The sequence below is a fragment of the Dreissena polymorpha genome, chromosome 3 (assembly GCF_020536995.1).
Source record: "Dreissena polymorpha isolate Duluth1 chromosome 3, UMN_Dpol_1.0, whole genome shotgun sequence".
Lineage (NCBI taxonomy): Eukaryota > Metazoa > Mollusca > Bivalvia > Myida > Dreissenidae > Dreissena > Dreissena polymorpha.
Genome location: NC_068357.1, coordinates 26176812 through 26200030, shown reverse-complemented (window position 1 = coordinate 26200030; position 23219 = coordinate 26176812). Strand labels below are relative to the sequence as shown.

General features: G+C 35.4%; 1 protein-coding gene and 1 long non-coding RNA gene across 4 annotated transcripts in view; one reads left to right on the top strand and one right to left on the bottom strand.

The window, feature by feature from the left end:
- Nucleotides 1-23219, top strand: part of LOC127873352 (protein phosphatase 1 regulatory subunit 27-like) — a 318207-nt gene that overhangs the window by 97046 nt on the left and 197942 nt on the right. The gene's annotated exons all lie outside the window — the stretch shown is intronic.
- LOC127873357 (uncharacterized) lies at nt 5889-13576 on the bottom strand. Its single transcript, XR_008046114.1, has 5 exons — nt 13309-13576; nt 12679-12951; nt 8780-10609; nt 8490-8634; nt 5889-8344 (listed from the first exon to the last, which is right to left on the bottom strand). It is a non-coding gene; the product is annotated as an uncharacterized LOC127873357 (long non-coding RNA).

Below are 23219 nucleotides of genomic sequence, written 5' to 3'. Positions count from 1 at the left end.
ATACAGTATGACGTGTCTTACCTCTACATAATGATACGCCTTTGATACCAGATACAGTATGACGTGCCTGACCTCTACATAATGATACGCCTTTGATACCAGATACAGTATGACGTGTCTGACCTCTCCATAATGATACGCCTTTGATACCAGATACAGTATGACGTGTCTGACCTTTACATAATGATACGCCTTTGATACCAGATACAGTATGACGTGTCTTACCTCTACATAATGATACGCCTTTGATACCGGATACAGTATGACGTGTCTGACCTCTACATAATGATACGCCTTTGATACCAGATACAGTATGACGTGTCTGACCTCTACATAATGATACGCCTTTGATACCAGATACAGTATGACGTGTCTTACCTCTACATAATGATACGCCTTTGATACCAGATACAGTATGACGTGTCTGACCTCTACATAATGATACGCCTTTGATACCGGATACAGTATGACGTGTCTGACCTCTATATAATGATACGCCTTTGATACCGGATACGGTATGACGTGTCTGACCTCTACATAATGATACGCCTTTGATACCAGATACGGTATGACGAGTCTGACCTCTACATAATGATACGCCTTTGATACCAGATACAGTATGACGTGTCTGACCTCTACATAATGATACGCCTTTGATACCAGATACAGTATGACGTGTCTGACCTCTACATAATGATACGCCTTTGATACCAGATACAGTATGACGTGTCTGACCTCTACATAATGATACGCCTTTGATACCAGATACAGTATGACGTGTCTGACCTCTACATAATGATACGCCTTTGATACCAGATACAGTATGACGTGTCTGACCTCTACATAATGATACGCCTTTGATACCAGATACAGTATGACGTGTCTGACCTCTACATAATGATACGCCTTTGATACCAGATACAGTATGACGTGTCTGACCTCTACATAATGATACGCCGTTGATACCAGATACAGTATGACGTGTCTGACCTCTACATAATGATACGCCTTTGATACCAGATACAGTATGACGTGTCTGACCTCTACATAATGATACGCCTTTGATACCAGATACAGTATGACGTGTCTGACCTCTACATAATGATACGCCTTTGATACCAGATACAGTATGACGTGTCTCAACTATACATAATGATACGCCTTTGATACCAGATTCAATATGACGTGTCTGACCTCTACATAATGATACGCCGTTGATACTAGATACAGTATGACGTGTCTGGCCTCTATATAATGATACGCCTTTGATACCAGATACAGTATGACGTGTCTGACCTCTACATAATGATACGCCTTTGATACCAGATACAGTATGACGTGTCTGACCTCTACATAATGATACGCCTTTGATACCAGATACAGTATGACGTGTCTGACCTCTACATAATGATATGCCTTTGATACCAGATACAGTATGACGTGGCTGACCTCTCCATAATGATACGCCTTTGATACCAGATACAGTATGACGTGGCTGACCTCTACATAATGATACGCCTTTGATACCAGATACAGTTAATGACCTAACCCTGACATAAACCTACAGAAATTATATTGAAATATAGTGTTTTATATTGAAATATAGTGTTTTATATTGAAATATAATGTTTTATATTAAAATATAGTGTTTTGTATTATAATATAGTGTTTTATATTGAAATGTAGTGTTTATATTGAGATATAGTGTTTTATATCGAAATATAGTGTTTTTTATTGAAATATAGTGTTTTATATTGAAATATAGTGTTTTATATTGAAATATAGTGTTTTATATTAAAAGTATAGTGTTTTATATTGAAATATAGTGTTTTCCTTATATCTTGAAACAAGTATAACTTTAAAGTGCAAGGTCAACGCTTTAAAGACTTGAACTCGTCCGTCGATGTAATGTAGATGAGATAGAGTTCGGGTTAAAGGACCGTGCCGACGTAGCAACGTAACAGGCTGATTGTCACAATAGCTAAGACACGTATTTAAAGCAAATCGGTAATTTATTTTAAATCGTTTATATACCAAAAATCACACATGCGCTTCAACAAAATAACCTATTAAGACCGCGTTCAGCCAAAGCTACACTTTAACGAGGAGAGCTAGTGTATGTGTAAGTAAATACTGGACCCAGTATTAGGAACAGACCTCAACTTAAGAGATGAGATTAGAGTTTCAACTCGGCTTAATATCGACAGCTAACGAACATTATCAAACCTCATCTGTAAGAATTATCGCGTATTATTCATCAAACTCAGGGTCGAGTAAGACTCAACTGTGAGAAGCAATCACATGGAAACAACATTTCAGCAAACTTTATCTCAAAATTTGAGAATAAAGAACCTCAGTTTAGTCGTAATGTTGGCCTGAGCATGTTCGTGATATTAGCACTTGGACTAAATTTGCGCTTAATTTTACAGAAAGGATACAGTAAAATCATCGATCACCACCAGCTGTTTATTTGTCAACATACGGTATAACGCTGCTAACGAGTTGTTTAATGCTTGAATGCATATGTTCATATCAGTTATTGCAAATGCATACATGTACATAATGACTGCCGCAGCGAAATATTCATATAAAAGATCTCAAGATAACAAGATGATGCTTATTGCAATTCTAAACTTCAATTATGCTTATGGTAATTCTAAACTTTAGAACAACTCTCTGGTATTGATAAGTGAACTACAAATAAATATGTACAAACGTATGTTTATTATGAGTATGACTACACGCCTGCTTTTTTGCTCACTTTTGCTAGAAATGATTTTCCGTTGACTGTCAGTTTCTTTAATTCAGATAGGCCAGTTCCAGTGATAATTGCTGGTGTTCACCGTGTAAAATGTTTAAGTTTTACATGCTACGACACACACAAATGCAGGGTAAATACCTTCCTATTATTAGATGAATATTGATATTTTTACTTATTGAGTTATAAAAGGACAGTGATATATAACTGACAATATACAGACATGCAGACTTAAGTTCGTTATGATGTGTTGCAAATATAAGTTTGATTAAAAACTATTTTATGAAACATAGAAAACATGTTAGAACTGAGTCTATAAGAAAACATATTCTGAGGAAGTGTCGTGATGAAAATGTTACAAGCTTTTACAGCGTCATGCTAACTGGTAGCCATGTTTTCAACGAACTGGAACTATCTTTGTACTCAATGGAGATTAAAACAAAGTTCAGACCAGGGTTCATTTACAAGATTCAATTACAACTGTGCCTTTTAGAGTGAACACACGGTTTCAATATATCCATATATGGAAAACTGCCCCGTTCCAGGGTGGCAATGTTTTTCAGCGGAACAGAACAACTTTCCAACTCGGCTGAGAAACGTAAGTACAATTAGTACAATTAGTTATGACCAACTTAAATACAATTTTTACTTAAACATGATTTAAAGAGTGCAACAGGATTTCATCATAGCCGTATAATGAAAACTGCTCATGACGGCCATGTTTTTCAACGAACCAGAACCATTTCCCATGTAAGCCGATATACCATTACAATAATTGTTCTGACCAATTTTCAGAACATGAATGATTGCGATTTGACTTAAATGTGAATTCTAGAGCTTTAACGAGGTTTCACTATAGCCATATATACACAAAACTGGCAAGTCTATTAGCGTCTACATGCGGATGAGGGAGAGGGGGGGGGGGGTGGGGGGTGGGGGGTGGGGAGGGGGCAGTGACAGACACGGAAGAAATGGTTTTGAAAACCTCTACTGTGGCTTCCTCATGTATACCGGGAGATGACTGTTCTCGGGAAGAATGCACATTTCTACGAGTCTGTTGTGGTTTGTATGTGCTTAAAACAATGAATACTGATGAATCGAGTCTGGATCGGAGATGGACAGTAACAAGATGGTTGTCAGGAGGAGTGATGATAACTACATGATGGATAATTTCATATAGCATCGTTTTGTTTAGACGGATTTTTTTCGTGTTTCAAGTGTGGGTATGTTGAGGGTGTCTTTTGTATTATTTACTGAACTTTTTTCTTACGAATCTAGCTGCGCGTCTCTGTACTTTTCCCAGTTAATTCATTTGCACTTTCGTACGTGGGTCCCAGACAGTGAATGTATTCAAATTTAGACATGACTATTTCTTTGTGAGCATGATCTTCTACTTTCGTAAGTTAATTTTACGTTGGCGACGATGAAATACTAATTTCTGGTTAGCATTTTTTTTTAACAAACCATAACCATTTTCAAACTCGGTAGAAATATAATAACAATGTCCTTGGCAAATTTCATGAAGATTGGACTGAAAAGGTTGTAGAGTGTTAACAAGGTTTCAACTATATCAGGTAAACTGCCATCCCACCTGGTAGCCTTGTTTGTAAAAAAACCTAAAACCATTTTCGTACTCAGCCGAGATATCCTTAATTATTTATTTTAACCAATTTTAATGCAAGTGTCTGTTTTAGGGGACTTGACAACTTGACAATGTTCTTACAAAATAGTGCTGGTATTGAGCGTTATGATATAATTTTGCTGGTCTTAAGTTTTGCAGATGATATGATGATTTTACGCAAAAAGCTCCACGAATTGCAAACACACTAAAATAATTCAGGAATTTATTTCAGTACGTGGAGTTTAGAAGTGAGTAGTTTGAAAAATAGAATTATAGTTTACTGCAAACGTGGTGCTCTACATGAGCACGAGCGATAGTTGCATAAACATCAATCAATACAAATTGTTGTTCAACTTAATTGTCTCGGCTTTGTTTTTATATATAATGAGAATATTGCTAAAAAGTAATGACTTCATGCTTCATAGTTGTTAAATCTCTAAAAACTTAAGTTATTTTGTTACATAATCTCGAGACTTGTTGTTAATTGTAAGATGCGTTTGTAGGTTAAACACTTAAATATGCGTCCCATTTTTTTCCAAGTCCCAAGATATTGAATATGTGCATTTAAAAATGTGTAATCTATATTAAATGTAAGGAAATGTCACTTTAACGGTGACACGTGTTAAAAAACTTTTAGTTTATTTCGGGTTTTCATGTTTTTTTGAAATCCTGAAAATATATTCAGATCTTTTCCTTTCGTTTTTAAGGAGCGGGTAATAAGCAACATTATTAACGAGTGGAAAAGTTTATTACTGCGTAATAGTTTTTAACGGACTACGCTCATTATAAAACTAACCGTGCCTATGAAAGCTATCTTTGATATATTGCCTGTTAATCCGAGGAAATGTGTGACACGCTTAAGCTATTTCTATAATTTGACAAAGTGACCAAGTGTTTTTACCTCACGACTCGGTTTCGAATTGGTTTAACATATCATTGGAAGAAATCCTCATACCAAGTTGTATGAAGATTTGAATAAATGTTGGTCTAACAAGGCAAATGTTCATTACTCAAACTTAACGTCTCAATGCCTGGCTAAGCTTTTATTTGTCAGTCAGCATTCCACTGAAACATGGCTGGCATGTATTTTCCCCGACCCGTGATCGAACCCGGGACATCTGGATTTCAACGCTAGCGTCTTATCCACTGAGCTACGGAGGCAGTGATGACAGACGACGCATGACGGATAAAAGATGATAACAATAGCTTACAGTGTTCATGTTGTCCTCTGGTAAGCTAAACGACAAAGAACGCTGGTATTTTATGTTTTGTTTTATTGGAAAGTCATACACTAAAATAATGTGAATATTTGACAACCATTTGATTCAATCGTACACTGATAATGTTACATTAGCCTTTGAATGATATCATTATCAGGGCCGTACGCAGGATTTTTTGACCGGGGAGGGTTTGGGAGGGTTTGCTCCCCTCCCTTTATATATAATTTTTTTAATTTGGCACTTTGCAAGGTAATTTTAATGCTTACAAAGCCTTATTGTGTGATATTAATTTATGGAAAATAACAAGTAAATATCAGCACCTTTCCGAAGTCTTAAGCTTTAAACATTGGTGTGAATTCACAACAACATTAAAAGCTTTAGATTTATTAAACTTACAGGTTTCAACTAATGACGATTATCCATATCACCTCTCTAATTGCTTCCACCATTTTTTTTCACAAAGGCTTTTTTATCTGATTTTTGGGAAAGACCTTTCCTTTATTTGGGGGGGGGGGGGAAATAATGAAAGTCTTAAATAATCAATGTAACATATTTTACTGTTTTCAAACAAATTCAAGGCAACAGATAATTTAATAATATAATATTTTCTACACTGGTTAACTTATATAACGAGATCGATTTGTTGTTAACTTTAATAATGATATCGATTTATTGTTTCAATTTTACATATTTTTTTACCAATGATCCATTAATGGGTTGACATTACCGGTACTCAATTATTCCAAATACTGAATTCTGCCAAATTCTTATTTGTTGCTTGACAAATTTATGAATCTGTTTTTCTTTTCAACAAACATGTTACCTGTCCATCCGTAGTCTTTGTCAGTGATTTCCTTTCAACAATTATAAATACTCAGTTTTAATACCTGTGTCAGTGTTTCTGTTCCTGTTCAAATTCAGGGCCCCAATCGTATTGTAAAAAAGTATATATTATTCCCAATTGGCCCCTAAAAATTTCAAATTAAAGGTTTCCAAAAAAACACACACACTTTTAGAGGGGAAATATACGTCTTTTGGTACAATTTAATGAACTGTCTCAAGTATAATTTATACTTGAGGCAGTTCATTAAATTGTACCAAAAGAAACTTTTATAGTTTAGTAGTTAACTTAAAGTTTACAAACTATATAAACGGTATCTGAAATACATTTTGTTTTAAATATACAAATAACCAATTGTAATGTATAATACAGTTAACACGCTGTGTTATAAATTATTAGAGGTAAAAGTATTCTCCCAATTATACAACTATATATTAAAGGCAACGTCGCAATTTAAAAGAGAAGTCCAGAAGTTATATATTGAAAATATTAATTGCAAAATATATACTTAAAACAAAGTAAAGTAATTTTATTCAAACATTTATTAATTTTATACTTCTCAACATTAATCTTTAACATATAAAAAGCGCAAAATTTATATTAGATTAACTTAAAAACAAGATATGTGTTTTTCAGAAACACTATGTCCCCTTTTGCGCCGCTTTGAAGCTATATATGTGACCTTTGACCTTGAAGGATGACCTTGAACTTTCACCACTCAAAATGTGCAGCTCCATGAGATACACATGCATGCCAAATATCAAGTTGCTATATTCAATAGTGCAAATGTTAAAGATGGGGTAAACAAACAAACAAACACACAAACAAACAAACCAACAGACAGGGCAAAAACAATATGTCCCCCACTATAGTGGTGGGGGACATAAAAAAAGGCATTTAATTATTTTTTAGATCAATATTCCTTAATACATGGCACAAAAGTAATCACAAGCTGCTGAAGCAGTTCTACCTAAATCACAGGCTTCAAATAACATTTGTTCATAAAAAAATAACATTAAAAATAACAATTTAATATTAAAATGTTTACTGGACATGTAAGGTCACAATCAAATACTTGAAATTGCAAGTGACTGTTTGAGGTACAAGTTCACATAATGTAAGAGTCTGTTAGAACTACCTTTGTCATAAATAGTGATTCTAAATAAATAGTATAAATAAAAAAATAAATATTAATTAATATTCTTCTAAAGAATGATTCAATGTCTGAAGGATAACACCATGGGAAAAACAACATGAATATTTGTTATTTGCAGTATCACGCCTTAGTCTAACTAAACATTGGTGAATTGAAGGCTTGCTCCACTTGCTTCTTACCTTCATGTGTATAATATATACTTAATATTTTATTTTATCATACCTCAGTACTAATTCGATAGTATTACTAAGATAGCTTCCAACAAATATATTTTATGCATATCAAGGGCAATATTCAAATTAAATATATGATCATTATTAAAAAACACGTATTTAAACATCTCCAATGTTCATGTGGAACAAAATATAACTGCTTAATTATAAAATTCTACTTAACAGAACATATATTTCTGACCTGATGCTTAATTGCGTCACATATGTCTAGTATCCTAAAATGACCCCTTGTTCTTATAATTACAATATCAAAATCAACAAGGGCTGTTTGTAAAACATGCATGCCCCCCATATGGGCTCTCCGTTGTAGTGAGAGCCATTGTGTGAATATGTTTTTTGTCACTGTGACCTGGACCTTTGACCTAGTGACCAGAAAATCAATAGGGGTCATCTGCCAGTCATGATCAATGTACCTATGAAGTTTCATGATCCTAGCCATAAGCATTCTTGAGTTATCATCCGGACACCATTTTACTATTTCGGGTCACCGTGACCTTGACCTTTGACCTAGTGACCTGAAAATCAATAGGGGTCATCTGCGAGTCATGATCATTCTACCTATCAAGTTTCATGATCCTAGGAATAAGCGTTCTTCAGTTATCATCTGGGAACCATTTTACTATTTCGGGTCATCGTGACCTTGAACTTTGACCTAGTGACCTGAAAATCAATAGGGGTCATCTGCGAGTCATGATCAATCTACCTATCAAGTTTCATGATCCTAGGCCTAAGCGTTCTTGAGTTATCATCCGGAAACCATTTTACTATTTCGGGTCACTGTGACCTTGACCTTTGACCTAGTGACCTCAAAATCAATAGGGGTCATCTGCGACTCCTGATCAATCTACCTATCAAGTTTCATGATCCTAGGCCTAAGCGTTCTTGAGTTATCATCCGAAAACCATTTTACTATTTCGGGTCACTGTGACCTTGACCTTTGACCTAGTGACCTGAAAATCAATAGGGGTCATCTGCGAGTCATGATCAATCTACCTATCAAGTTTCATGATCCTAGGCCTAAGCGTTCTTGAGTTATCATCAGGAAACCATTTTACTATTTCGGGTCACCGTGACCTTGACCTAGTGACCTCAAAATCAATAGGGGTCATCTGCGAGTCATGATCAATGTACCTATGAAGTTTCATGATCCTAGGCCCAAGCGTTCTTGAGTTATCGTCTGACAACCACCTGGTGGACCGACAGACCGACCGACAGACCGACATGAGCAAAGCAATATACCCCCTCTTCTTCGAAGGGGGGCATAATTAAATTGGCCACTGAACACATGTTCAGCACACTATTATGCAATAACATACATATAATATGAAAATAAAAATAACTTAAACTTAGACTTAACATGAATCATAAACCAAATAAACTGTTTATTATGTCAATTCCATAACAGCAAGACTATACAACTCCTTTCAAACATAAATATTCATACTTAACAAATAGTAAACATTATTTAATGGTGGCATGGAAGTTTTTAATGCCAACTAAGTACCCAAAACATTCATACACTATTACATCAGCTTTAATACCACTTGCTTGATACTTCAACATCCAGGATCTACTTCCATTCAATCAACAGATACAAACATAATTGTAAGAAAAAAGTGTTAATAAGATTATAGCCTCTGACATTGAAAAACCTTACCTTTCTAACAATGTAACCATCAAACTTAACAATAGTCAAGCTAAATAGCTTCAGAATTTTCTTTTGGCATACATTCAATTTCATGCCAAACATAACTGTATCTGAGGTTAAAACAACAGACAAGAGAACAATTTTACTCTTACGTTTTATACTACAATAACAATCTACTAATATTGAGCACTGAAAACATTTCAACCTGCTTTGCAGTATTATCTCCAAGCAAAATGAGATCAATTTCTTTTTGTATTAAAAAAACTTAAGTGCTCCATAAGGCAACGTCCTGTTATAATCAACCAGTACCACACATTTATATCATAAAGACAAAATGGTGAATGATATTAGAGCCTTCAGAGCTGTGATAATGCTCCCCAAACAAGAATTACATAAAAGATAATATATACACTAGTCTTAACATAAGTATATATCTTTAAATTTTATGGACTTAAACACAGAATACATTCAATTACAAAATATCGAACAATATAGTCACTGCATATTTTACATCATGGTTTCAATAATTAATTTTCAGAACTTTCTGTAGGGTTATAGGACCATTGGAGCAATATTAGTTTTGTGGTATAGAAAAAAACACTAAACAATTTTTGTTTCTTGTTATATATAACCACCAAGAAAGATTATCACACAAAATGTTGCTGATTAACTTGAGTTTTTAAATTTTGCTATACATGCACAAAAGTAAGAACTCATTAGTATATATTTTCTGTTAGGGTTGAGTTCTTCCAGACACTGTCTATATCTGGAAAGACGCCTCCAAGGTATCCCATTAAGTATATAACAATAATTGAACAAAGTCTAATGAAGGAGTTCAATACATCTTTAAGATGATGTCCAATGTCCTGTTGCATGGCTTATAATTGGTCAGACATAACCATGTACAAGGATTCCTTCAGAATAATTGACTAGTTCAGTGTGGACGCCAATGGCTGAATTATTCCACTGGAATGTTGTAGTGTCGGTCATCCTCTGAAATTAATGTCACAACAGGCAAATCATCTTTGTCTTCCGGTGGGTAGAAAGCTTCAAAATCCACCTTGTTAAAGTAAATGAGACGCAGAACCCGAATACGAACACCCAAGCTGTATCCCAGCAAGCACATTTCAACCTGCAACAAATCAAATTAAAATTAAATTGCAAGAGGTGCAAAATGGCAACATACTTTACTTTCCATTGAAGAATGTCATGAAGCTAATTGGGTGGTGGTGGAAGGGGATAACTATTTTGAAAACAAATTGAGTTATTCAGATTACTTCACTGATTTTTATTAATATTTTCTTATGAATGGATTGTTTATTTAAACAAGTGTTCCACTGTCGGAGACATATGCCCCCCCCCTCCCCAAACAGGGCTTTGAACTAGTGACCCAAATTTCAATAGGGGTCATCTACCGTCCAAGGCCAATGTGCATGTGAAGTAAACTGCATCAAGCCTATCGGTCAATTGGTTGATGAGTTATTGATCGGAAATGATATTCACACTTAGTGTGATAGTTACCTTGACCTTTGACCTAGTGACCCCTATTTCAATAGGGGTCATCTACTGTCGAGGCCAATGCACATGTAAAGTATCAAGCCATTCGGTCAATTGGTTGACGAGTTATTGATCGGAAAAGATTTTCACACTTAGTGTGATAGTGACCTTAACCTTTGACCTAGTGACCCCAATTCATGTAGGGGTCATCTACTGTCCAAGGCCAATGCACATGTGAAGTATCAAGCCAATTGGTCAATACATTGACGAGTTATGGATCTGAAACGAACTGGTCTACCGACAGACAGACTGGTCTACCAACATCCAGCAAAACAATATACCCCTTCTTCTTCGAAGAGGGGCAAAATAATATACAAAATTTAACAAAACATGTTAACTGAAAATCCTTATAAGCATCAATATAACAAAATACATACAAAGATTGATGGAGTTGAACAGTTTTAGCTATTGTAAAAACTAGAGCTTTGTCACAGACGTGACGAATACCCCCACATGCCGCATTGACACAGAATATTTTGCATGTTGTCTTCACATAAAACAGCGGACACCATGCTCAATGTTTGAAACGCACTAAGTGTCCCTGTGACCTAGTTTTTGACCCGGCATGGCCCCTGTTTGAACTTTACCTACACATCATCTAGATACAACAAAACTACTTGAAATAGAGAGCGGACACCATGCTGAATCTTTAATACGCACTCAGTGACCCCATGACCTAGTTTTTGACCCGGCATGACCAATTTTCGAACTTGACCTAGACATCATCTAGATACAACATCTGACCAAGTTTGGTGAAGATCGGATGAAAACAACTTGAATTAGAGAGCGAACAATTAATACGGACCAACAGACAGACAGATTGACCGACCGACCGACCTACAAGCTCACTCCTATATACCCCCCTAAACTGTGTTTGTGGGGGTGTAATTAATGACATAAATATTATCATTTCATGAGTGGTAATGTAAAACATACTTCTTCTTTTTATTACCACAGAATACTGTTAAGCCAGCAATACAAATCAGTAAGAATTTAACAATAACTGTTTGATCGTCATGGTAGTTGTTGTAATGGGTTAATTATACTGGCCAGGACTTATTTTATACATTATTTTGGGAGAATTTATAGCCTTAGGCAATAATTTCAATATTTAAATCAAAGACTGCATACAGTAATATTATGTAACCACTAATTAGGCAATATAGTGTCAAATGTTCAGATGCTGTTTTGTAGTTATTAAAATTCTACATTAAGGATATGTATAACTGACAATATAATTCTTTAAGGAATTTTTAAATTGACTTGATATACAGCTGGATATTAACTGTAGTCAGTATATGTTACAACCCCTTGCAACCTTGACCTTTGACCTGCTGAAATTAAAAGTAATAGAGGTATTTCCATCAACCCTAGTAACTACCAGTATCACTATAAATAGAATGATCAGAGATTCAAACATTTCTCTCGATATTGTGTAGAAACTAAATAATCTTTGGATCGATGACCAGAACAACCGACCAATGGACAGATACAAAGCATTATAACCCCACTTCTGCAGTGGGGAGATAATTACAGAACATAACAACCTGCATCAGCCCAACATGAGTTTGCTAACGTGTAAAGGAATTTCATCATAAAATACAATTAGAACATTTAACAATGTGTTGAACATATCACACACACCTGTTCCAATCCACACTTGTGTCCTACTTTGTTCAAATGATTGCTTATTAATTGTTCAACAGTTTTTGAACCATCTCGATCAAACAGATGCGTCGCCCACTCTGGCACTTTCTTTCCCCCCTCTCTGTCAACAAAGAGACTTACAGCACACTGAACCATTAGCAGTTTGACTGCTTCCATGATGTTAAGGTCACAATCTGCGTCTGAATTCAAGGCTTTAGCTAATACATTTTGCTTTTCAACAATTGTTGAATATTCTTGCAGTTTCTGTGCCTGAAACATAATTTAGGAACAGCCTTCAAAAAGTTCATCTAAAACTAATATACAATCGGTCTGTCTCCACACACAAAAGTAGCGTTTAATAGTGATATTATCTACGTAATTTTCACATCTATTAAATCGAGAGCTTTTGTTAAAAATTTAAATACATGTAAACAACACAATAAATATTTAATCAAAATAACATGTTTTGTTGAACATAAAGTTTGTTTCATTGTTGGTGTGTGATAAAAACATGCATTCTGTAACAATTATCAAACACAAAACATCTAACAGGGGAATAAATGTCCTCAACATAGTAAGTAAGATTTTAAATGTATGTGTATCATATACGTTTATTTATTGACATACCATTTCATAGTACGCTTTAAAACAAATTGGCACTAATTCAGTTGATTCTTTGATAGGACTGTTTCTGCATTCTGCAAATTTGAATCGACTCATAACTGTTTTACAAAAGTCAATTTTAATTTCACTCGCAGTAGAGTCGCTGGAAGACCAATCTTTTGGAAGAGCAAAGGAATAGACTAAAATCTGGAAGATGGTGCTCCTTATTGCACAATAGTTGTCCCCCCTAATGACTCGTATATATGGAAATTGGTAATGGTCTTTAACGCGTGTATACGCCTAAAATTGAAGACAATATTTAAACATAACAACAATAATTACGGGTATTGCAGTAATAACATCTATAATTTATCCATTCTAAGTCTACGTGTCCTGGAGTAAACAGTATGTAAGACTAATTTCTTGGATGGTTGGTTTGAATTTATATTTATTTGGAATACGTTCCATGGCATTATTAACAAGCCATTTACCATTTGCCAAAAATGCAAGTTTGTTTTGATAATATGCCGCGCACTACAAAATGTATATGCCTTTTGCAGAAAGGCTGTGGCTGTTGCTTTACTTGCCTTTGTAAATACACATGCCCTCTCATTTTTCAGAGACCATTCCATTTGTGCATATGTTTCAATGTCCATACGTTTTCCAACATTCATGCGTTTATTACATGTATCATCTACTTCTTTAACAACTTCCTTAACATTTATCTGAAATGAAATGCAAATTCAAAGACTTCCTTTTAAACAAACAGGAACAAGCAAATAAGTGGAATTGATAAACCCCACAAAATATAATGGGTTTATCGATATTCATTTTTGAAGTTTCATGTTGAAATCTTATATAGTTTCTGAGATATAGCCCTAAAAAGTTTGTGACAGACGGACGGACTGACAGAGCCAAAATAATATCCCTCCGCCTTTTGCGAGGAAATTAAGCATTTCAACATGAAGTACAAAGCATAATCCAACAAGAGCAGTGTTTGTTAAACACAAATACCTTATTGCTCTTTGAAGCAACACCATGGAAGCAATTGAAAAGTATGAATTTTAGGGAAAAATATCAATGGACCAGAAAAAAACAATGTGATCTGAATGTCATGCAGGTAGACTCACACACCCAAAAGCAAGTAAGTATCTTAAAACACTTTGAAAAATACGGAAAAATATAATTTTAGAAAAAATCAATTGACAAATACAAAACTGTGTCTACGTCTGAAAGTCATGGAGGTAGACACACACACACTAAAATCAGGTCACTTATTGCAAGAGCTTAGGAAAAAGTAAGGAAAACTGTTATTCTAAAGAATTTTTTTAAGTCCAGCGCCTGTAACTTCGCCAAAAATCAAAGGTCCGAACTAAACTCAAACTTTATCTATAAGTCTTGCAGGTAGACTGTAACACACCAAAATTCAGGAAAATATCTGAAAGCGTTTAGGAACAAGAGGGCCATGATGGCCCTGTATTGCTCCACTGTTTTTTTTATGCGAAAAAAGCGTGCAATGCGCATGGGTTGAAATGTACTCAAGCATGTGACTTTCTCTTTCTATCCCTCGTCCCACTGGGCGCTTAAAGTTGGAAGGGTGAGCATTTTTATATATGGAAAACGTTACTACGGTGTTAACTAAACAGACTAAAAAGCCCGGGAATTGTTGCACAGGTCCTTTGCTTATAACGTAGGTACATTTTTCTCTCCAAAAGATATTGTCGTTCTTTCTATTTCACATATTTTTAGATGCTGAAGATCAGATCTACGCATGTTCTACAAGATTAATGAAAGTTCCTTCATTCAATCATGAATCTTTTTCCAACATTTCAAAAAGTGTTTCTAGGTTTCAAAGTTTCTGTTAAGCTGGGTTCCCACTGCCGATCAGATCAACTCGATCAAGCCCGACCAAGCGGTTGGGTACTGGTCTGGTTCGGTCTGCATGAGTGGTCGAGGGCAGTCGGGTAGGTGGGCATTGGTCGGGCTTCCTACCCGATATGTTTTGACATGTCAAAAAATAACCAGTAGCGGTCGAGTAACAAATGGATCAAGAAGCGCTCTGGAAGTGGTTGTGTATTAGTCGAGTAGAAGATCGAGTTGATCGTGAAGCAATTGTGTGGCGATCGGATTGACATCCTTTACACAATCTGTACCCGATCCCCTCGACCTCTACCCGAGTTATTTTAGATCGCAACACGATCCACTCGACCTCTATTCGATTTGATGTACAGATTTACTAGACTGCTACCTGACGGCTACTCGACCGTACACGATCACTTCCTGATTGCTATTCGACCATACACGAGCTCATGTTACGATCTGTACCCGATCCACTCGACCTCTAGCTGAGTTATTTTAGAACGCATCACGATCTGGTCGTGTGAAGATCTGGTGGCGATCGAGCTGAGGTCCACTTGGTCGAGCTGAGATTGTATAGGGCTCGCGTATAGGTCGAGATGATCAAGCGGAAATCAGAAACATGGTTGAGTAGACGTCGTGAATGAGTCGTGTGGGGGTTGTGTTTTATCGACAAGAGGTCGAGAAGAAGTCCTGTATACCCTTTTTGGTCGAGCTTGGTCGGGTTTGGTCGGGAAATTTTGGTGATCGAGTTGATCAGATCGGCAGTGGGAACCCACCTTTACTTATATAGTTCATGACATATGCAAAATACCTAATGACGAAGATCACCTGAACTTTACATCATTCTTGAACTTTTTCTATCTGACGTTGGTTACCTGTCATGTTTGTTTTTGAAAAATACTAGGACTGCCATATATTGAAATAAGGTATCTGATCTATTCTCTGATAGGTTGCTAGTAAAAGACTTAGCAGGTCAAATTGGAGCCCAGGGGAATAATTTGAACAAATTTGGTAGAGGACTATTAGATGTCACTACATACCAAATTTAGTAGCCCTAGGCTCTAAAATTTTGAACAAGAAGATTTTTAAAGTTTGCACAAAATAGGCCTTATTTAAGCATAATTATGTTCATTTTTGTGACCCCCTGGGCAGGGTCAAATTTGACCCCAGGGGCATAATTTGAAAAAACTTGGTAGAGAACTTTAAGATTTTAATACATACCAAATTTGGTGGAAATAGGCCCAAAGGTTATGGACAAAAAGATTTTTTGTTGGCACAAAATAGGCCCAATATTAAAGCATATGTTCAATTTTGTGACCCCTGGGGAACGGTCAAATTTGATCCCAGGGGCTTAATTTGAACAAACTTGGTAGAGAACTATTAATAGATGTCACTACATACCAAATTTGGTAGCCCTATGCCATATGGTTATCGACAAGAAGATTGTTAAAGTTTGCACAAATATAGGCCTTATTTAAGCGTATGTTCATTTTTGTGACCCCCCAGGGCAGGGTCAAATTTGACCCAAGGGGCATAATTTGAACTAACTAAGTAGAGAACTATTAGATGTCACTACATACTAAATTGTGTAGCCCTAGGCCCTATGGTTATGGACAGAATTTTTTTTAAGTTTGAACAAAATAGGCTTTATATAAGCATATGTTCATTTTTGCGACCCCCGGGGCAGGGTCAAATTTGACCCCAGGGGCATAATTTGAACAAACAAAGTAGAGAACTATTAAATGTCACTACATACCAAATGTGGTAGCACTAGGCCCAATTGTTATGGACAAGAGATTTTTAAAGTTTGCACAAACTAGGCTTTATATAAGCATATGTTCAAATTATTGACCCCCGGGGCGTGTCAAATTTGACCCCAGGGGCATAATTTGAACAGATTTGAAAGAGGTTCACCGCAGGAACATTTGTGAGAAGTTTTATCAGAATTGGACTTGTAGTTTAGGAGAAGATGTTTAAAGAAAAAGTTAACACACGCACGACGGACACAGGACCATGACATAAGCCCTGCTGGCCTCTGGCCAGTGGAGCTAAAAACCTTCAGAGAAAGAATGCTGGACGGACAGACAGTGCAACTGCTATATGCCACTCTACAGGGGTCATAAAATGTTTAAAAAACATATCAGTTAAATATTGTAAAAAAAATATAAATAAGGACTTGTCATTTATTATTAGCAGTCCTTCTAGGAAATTATATAAAATCAAGCATATAATTACCTATACAGTCTAGAGTATATCATTTTTTCTAACAACTTAAACTTACTTTTAATTTTGGATTTATATCACACTACAAATAATTAATCCCATTTCCAATATAAACTTTACAATATTCCTGGCAATCAGTTTGAGTACGTAAAACATACGTTACCTCCTCAACTAAGCCAGATACACAATATGCTAATGAATCTGCAACAATGCTGCTGGTAACACCATCGTCATCTGAAGCTGCAATACTGACAACACCATCACCACAATTTTGCATCATAGTTTTACACAATGTTTCATCACTGGTTCAAGATCTGTGTGTGAGATTGACGCCGGTCTGTTGTGATGAGTTGGAAGCACCATTTTCTGATTTATACACTGGGGTGTCCAATTTGTCTGTTTTAGATTCCTGTGATTGTAAAGCATGTTGTCAGCAAGTGTTTTTTCCTGTTTATGTTGTTCTTCAAAATGGTCTTCAAGTGTTGGAACTGATACCATAAGCTAAATAATATTGAAAGACAAATACTATTGTCCCATCCATGTTATATTGAAGATTGGCTAGACTCTTATCGGAAACAAACTTATCCTTTTGTAGATAACTTCAATAATTTATGTTATTTTCTAACAAGCTGAACCATGCACATGTTTCATGTTTAGCCGTTAGCGTGGGCTTTCCCTTTGCCCAATGGTTGACACATTTTCTTTGAAATTACAATCTAGTTAAACTGTTTTATGGCCAACTTTAACCATCAACCTATAGTATATGTATGACCTAGACTTTTTAGGAATGGGGGCACAGGGTATATTATAATCATTGTGGTCATGGGTTGTAAACACTGCATGATAAGGATGAAGTGACAGTCCGTTCAATCTGTTTTACCACCAAAGTTGAACATTCACCTCTAAGTGTGATCCTAACATTTGAGAAAGGAAGAGGTGTATTACATGTAATGCGTCGCTTCCTCAAGGTGGTCATTTGTGTAAAGTTATTTCAAAATTGAAAATCAATGACAAAGTTACAGTCCCGACAAGCTGTTTTAGGGGGAAAAAATGTTTGACCTCTTTGTTAACTTGACCTTCAAGTTCCATAATGGTGAACATTTTAGGGTAATATATTTCGATCTTGCAAAATGAATGACAGAATTACAGCTTGATAGAGCTTGATGCACACGAGCAGGCACACATCCTTTTCAAAGGATAATTTAAGTCAATTTAATCATGCACATTGATTTTTGTACGGTAATAAAAAACATGCAATTGTTGAACTCTTAAAATATATATATTCACATCTGTTTTTAATTGTTAAATATAAGTTATTTTTGGCAGAAGAATAGATCGCCTACGGTCAAATCTACATAACGTAGGTAGATAAATAAGTCCATGGGGTAGGGCAAATATTCTGCGAGTCTCAAGGAAGGAAAAAACCTTGCTCACACACAATTGAGCATGCCAGGTAACTGCTTTATCCAGCATTCAGCAAGCCAGCTTGATAACAATATATGTATTTTTTTATGTAAGTGAACAGGTGTTTTATTGCATACCTTAGTGCAATAATTCTTTGCATCCAACTCCGTATCTTCTGACCCAGAGGCTTCTTGGTCCTTTGCTTTAGAGTTGTTACTATTATTTGAGCACATAATTTCTACAAAGTAAAAGAACTAAAATTAACACCAAGCAACAAAAATATTATAATAACACAGCAATTTATTTGATTTAATTTGCTTTTGCTACTTCCATAGAAATGATTGAATTATACATCAAAAATTATTTCATACTTTTAAGTTGTAAAACCAATACTAAATTCAAATCGGCAGATATGTTTTATCAGTTAAAAATCATAGCTATTAAATTTTTTAAATCCGATTGCACAGAATAAATGATTGTTGAACCACTACACTGGCTAGAGATTATAATTTATTATATTTAGTCTCTGGTTTAGAGATAACATTTGATCCTTTTCATTCAGCAGCAATCAATGAATACAGACGAAATGATTTTTTACTTAGAATGTCATCAAGTCTTTAAGTGACTGTCAATTTGCATAGTCTGAGGAAAAAGTCAGCAGCAAACAATGAATACAGACAAAATGATTTTTTACTTAGAATGTCATCAAGTCTTTAAGTGATTATCAATTTGCATAGTCTGAGGAAAAAGCGTTTTCAAGACATACACAGATACAAATTTCCAATTACAAGCCTTAGTGACTTTCACCTGTTTATCTTAAAATCAAAATGCGTCTTTCTTTCCTCCCAAGTAATTATACCTATTTAGGTCCAAGCATTCTAAGATAATGTAGTAAACAATTAAATTTCCTGTTTTAAATAAACCATTTAAACTTGATGTTTGACATGCTGACCTAAAAATCGTTAACCATCTTCCATGTCGCCAAAAACTTTCATACCAATATGCATGGTTGTTAATCAAAAATTTTATTATCTTGCAGTAAAGAAAGTGGTATACTGACTGACCGTCTGAGCATACAACTGACTGATAGATGAAAACCACTAACCCTCACATTCTTGAAGAAGCATCAAAGGGAGAACAATTAAGGTAAAATACCATCAACATGCCCCTTTAAAATAAACATGCAAAGTTTTCAAAAGATCATTTTAATGTATTGGATTAAGTTGTTTTTACTTTATTTAAAACTATAACCTTTGGATTTATTATTTTATAAGTTGTCATTATTTCTCTGAACATTTAATAAATAACCTGTTGTTTCTTCAATCAAATTATGCAGTCCTTCAACCTGAAAATATAAGAATTAATAAATATGGAAATGTCAGACTTAGAATTAACTGAAATTACATGGTAGTTTATAGTAAATGTCATCACTGGAGGTGATTAATATCATACTGCTTTGACTCTCAGAGATGACAATATGTTTTGTATTTGACGTTTAATGTCAATATCTGACATTGACCTAAATGGTTAATTGCCATGTGGTTATTGCATTCAACACATAATCTCATACAGATAAACATACATACCAATACAAATTCAAACTTCTTCAAAGCCCTTGGAAATTAAAAATAGTTAAGACACTTATATTTTTGATTGCCAATAGACATCTTTTTTGAATTTAATTTAAAGTCACTCAGAATACCTCATCATTGAAAACCAATGAAGAAGTACATTGTCATGAACAAAATAAAATACCAACCCGAAAACAAGCAAATTAAGATTCAATATTTAAAAGTTGCTTACCGGTATTTGGAATTTTGTATAGAAAATATCAAGACCAACACTACAAGGCTACCCCAAATAATATTGTTTATGCAGTGTGAAACTTTACCAATTTTAGTAGTGTTTTTAATTCCCATCTTTGCACGAGAACTCTTTTTTTCTGGACTGAACTATATACTTAATATATTAAACATGTGAACTTCAAGTGTGATTTTGATGTTTGACTGTTGAACCTACATTGAATTTTTTTTGTTAGTTTCATTGACATTTGTGCCAAGTTTTACAAGAATCCCTTGTCACTTACTGTACCATTTTTAAGACTGTTAAAGGGCTCTTGAAATTTTAACTTGGATAAAAAATATGCACAAATGTTCACAATATTTATTTATTGTGAACATTTTGACCTTGATACAGGGGACAGAAAACTAAATCGTCATCTGAAGCTGACATTGTGCCAAATCTAACTTGCTTCTCTGTATGCAAGAAGTGGCTCTATTGGATACAAAATTGTACCATTAAACTTCTTCAATATTGCAGAAGTGACATTACATGAGCAATTTTGACCCATATATTTGACTTGAAGGATGACCTTGACCTTTCACCACTCAAAATTTGCAGCTCCATGAGATACACATGCATGCCAAATATCAAGTTGCTATCTTCAATATTGCAAAAGAATTCATAAAATGAGCGATTTTGGCCACATATATTTGACCTCTGACCTTGAAGGATGACCTTGACCTTTCACCAATCAGAATGTGCAGCTCCATGAGATACACATGCATGCCAAATATCAAGTTGCTATCTTCAATATTGCAAAAGTTATCATAAAATAAGCTATTTGGGCCACATATATTTGACCTCTGACCTTGAAGGATGACCTTGACCTTGACCTTTCACCACTCAAAATGTGCAGCTCCACGAGTTACACATGCATGCCAAATAATGAAGTTGCTATCTTCAATATTGCAAAAGAATTCATAAAATGGGCGATTTTGGCCACATATATTTGACCTCTGACCTTGAAGGATGACCTTGACCTTGACCTTTCACCACTCAAAATGTGCAGCTTCATGAGATACACATGCATGCCAAATATGAAGTTGCTATCTTCAATATAGCAAAAGTTATTGCACAAGAGCACCGCCTTGCGGGTGCAGAACGCTCATCTATTTTAACCGTTTAAAAAAATAAATAATTGGGATGGTGGGGTGGGGGTGGGGGGGGGGGGGGGTAAAGTGTGAGGGTGTGGTGGTAATTTGTGAGATGATCTTAAAAAAAAAAAAAAAAAATTGGGGGGGGGGGGGGGGATTCGGGTGGGGGAGGGTGGGGGGGGTGGGGGGATTCTTGGGTGCGATGGTTGGACGGTATTACAAACATAAAATAATAAATATAAATATTTGTGTTTTTTAACCGTTTCAAAAAAAAAATTGGGGGGTGGGGTGGGTGGGTGGGGGGGGGGGGGGTATAGTGTGAGGGTGTGGTGGTTATTTGTGAGATGATCTTAAAAAAAAAAAAAAAAAAATAAAAAGGGGGGGGGAGGGCACAGGGGATGGTTTGGGTGGAGTCTATTGTGGTATGTCAGGAAAGAGTAGTTTTGTCAAAGTATCAATCAAATCTAATCATAAATAAAGAAGTTATGGCAATTTTAGCAAAATTTAATAATTTGACCTTAAGAGTCAAGGTCATTCAAAGGTCAAGGTTAAATTCAACTTGCCAGGTACAGTAACCTCATGATAGCATGAAAGTATTTGAAGTTTGAAAGCAATAGCCTTGATACTTAAGAAGTAAAGTGGATCGAAACACAAAATTTAACCATATATTCAAAGCTACTAAGTCAAAAAAGGGCCATAATCCCGTAAAAATTACAACCAGAGTTATGCAACTTGTCCTCTTACTGTACCCTTATGATAGTTTGCGAGTGTTCCAAGTATGAAAGCAATATCTATAATACTTTAGGGGTAAAGTGGAACAAAACACAAAACTTAACCAAATTTTCAATTTTCTAAGTATAAAAAGGGCACATAATCCTGTCAAAATGCCAGTCAGAGTTACATTACTTTGCCTGCACAGTCCCCTTATGATAGTTAATAAGTGTTGCAAGTATGAAAGCAATAGCTTTGATACTGTAGGAATAAAGTGGACCTAAACACAAAACTTAACCAAATTTTCAATTTTCTAAGTATAAAAAGGGCACATAATTCTGTCAAAATGCACGCCAGAGTTATCTAACTTTGCCTGCCCAGTCCCCTCATGATAGTAAGTAAGTGTACCAAGTTTGAATGCCATAGCATTGATACTTTCTGAGAAAAGTGGACCTAAACGCAAAACTTAACCAAAATTTAAAATTTTCTAAGTATAAAAAGGGCACATAATTCTGTCAAAATGCACGCCAGAGTTATCTAACTTTGCCTGCCCAGTCCCCTCATGATAGTTAGTAAGTGTACCAAGTTTGAATGCAATAGCATTGATACTTTCTGAGAAAAGTGGACCTAAACGCAAAACTTAACCAAAATTTAAAATTTTCTAAGTATAAAAAGGGCACATAATTCTGTCAAAATGCACGCCAGAGTTATCTAACTTTGCCTGCCCAGTCCCCTCATGATAGTTAGTAAGTGTACCAAGTTTGAATGCAATAGCATTGATACTTTCTGAGAAAAGTGGAC